This window comes from Orycteropus afer, unplaced genomic scaffold, assembly GCF_000298275.1.
Source record: "Orycteropus afer afer isolate SDZICR_OR568_19922 unplaced genomic scaffold, OryAfe1.0 scaffold00424, whole genome shotgun sequence".
In the NCBI taxonomy this organism is placed as follows: domain Eukaryota; kingdom Metazoa; phylum Chordata; class Mammalia; order Tubulidentata; family Orycteropodidae; genus Orycteropus; species Orycteropus afer.
The window spans coordinates 179,265-180,913 of record NW_006922011.1 but is presented as its reverse complement, the minus strand read 5'-3'; the positions used below and the strand labels follow the sequence as shown (position 1 = coordinate 180,913).

At 41.0% G+C, this 1,649-nt stretch overlaps 1 protein-coding gene across 1 annotated transcript in view; it reads left to right on the top strand.

Moving 5' to 3' along the window:
• ACYP2 (acylphosphatase 2) overlaps nt 1–1,649 on the top strand; it is a 277,282-nt gene that overhangs the window by 130,820 nt on the left and 144,813 nt on the right. The gene's annotated exons all lie outside the window — the stretch shown is intronic.

Below are 1,649 nucleotides of genomic sequence, written 5' to 3'. Positions count from 1 at the left end.
GATACTGCCTCGGAAACCCAAGGAGGGGTCGCTATGAGTCGGGGCCGACTCGATGGCACATAACAACAACAACAACAACACTTCTGTAAAGATTTATAGCCTTGGAAACCGAATGTGGGTTGTTATGAGTCGGAATTAACTCTCATGGTAGTGGGTTGGTTTATACCTGTGGTTAAGGGGCTCTGGTGGCGCATTCAGCTGCAAAAAGGTTGGCAGTTCAAATCCTCTAGCTGCTCCCTGGGAGAAAGATGAGGCAATTTGCTTCCATAAAGATTTATAGCTAGGAAACCCTATGGACAGTTCTACTCTGTCCTATAAGGTAAGTTATGAGTCAGAATCCTATGAGTGGCAGTGGATATATCTGTGGTTATAATCCCATTGGGGACTAGGTTTTCTTTGTTATGTTACCAAACCAAACCAAACTCACTGCCATTGAGTTGATTTCTACTCATAGTGACCCCTCCTTGGGTTTCTGAGGCGGTATCACTACGGAAGTAGATTGCCCAACCTTCCTTCTGAGGAGTGGCTGGTAGGTTTGAACCACCAGCCTTGTGGTTAGCAGTCAAATGCCTTAGGCACTACACCACCAGAGTTCCCTGTTATATTAATGAGACAGTATTAGTGTAGGGTGTGTCTAAAGCCAATCTCTTTTGAAATGTAAAAGAGATTAAACAAGCAAGAGAGCAAGGAAAGTTGAGGAAGAGAGTTGTCATGCCAAGTGGAGATTCTAGTAGCAGAAACTCAAAAGAGATAAGGAATGCTGCTGTTGTAAGGGAAGTGAGTGTTAGATTCCTGTCATGTTTCAGCATGGAGGGCAGACCAGTCACAGACCAACTCAGCCAGCTTCATGTACCTCAGTAGACTTTCCTAGATTCCCAGGCATCTTTGTTTGCCAAGATAATTAACTGATATGTGATATTTTAGAACTTCTTTGGTATTCAGTCATCTTTTATGACTATGGTTTTTAGATTTTAGTCTCTTAAATATTAGGGTTAGGTTTAGCTGCATGTCACAGAAAACCCAAGTAATATTGACTGAAATAAAGTAGAGGTTTGTTTTTCTCTTATTTAAGAAAAACCTAGAAGCACACAGTTCAAGGTTCGCATGGCAGTTCTTTGGTCACCAGGATCCCAGACTCCACCTTCCGGGTCATTTAAAATTATTAGCATGGATTTTACCATTTATCTTTATATTGTGCAATGCTAGTTTTAAAAACAAATGAAAACTGCACTTGACTCATATGGAAGTCATGGAAATTACCCAATTCATATTCATAGTGTATATGTGCATATGCATTTTGTTCTTACCAGAACAGTGGAAACATTGTACAAAGAGAACTCAAGGTTGTTTTTTTTTTTTTTTTTTTTTTTCCCACTTCCTGATAAGTGCATATTCTCATTTTACCAATGCATTCCACCTTTGACTTTCTGGTGAGTAACTAAGGACTAAAAGGAAAAGGTAGTGTGGGTTGTATGGGAAGTATGGGTTGCCCTTTCCTTTTATATCATTTCAGCATATGTTGTTGTTATGTGGCGTCGAATCGGACCCGACTTATAGCGACCCCTCCTTGGGTTTCCGAGGCAGTATCACTACAGAAGTAGATTGCCCAACCTTCCTTCCAAGGAGTGGCTGGTGGGTTTGAAACTCCA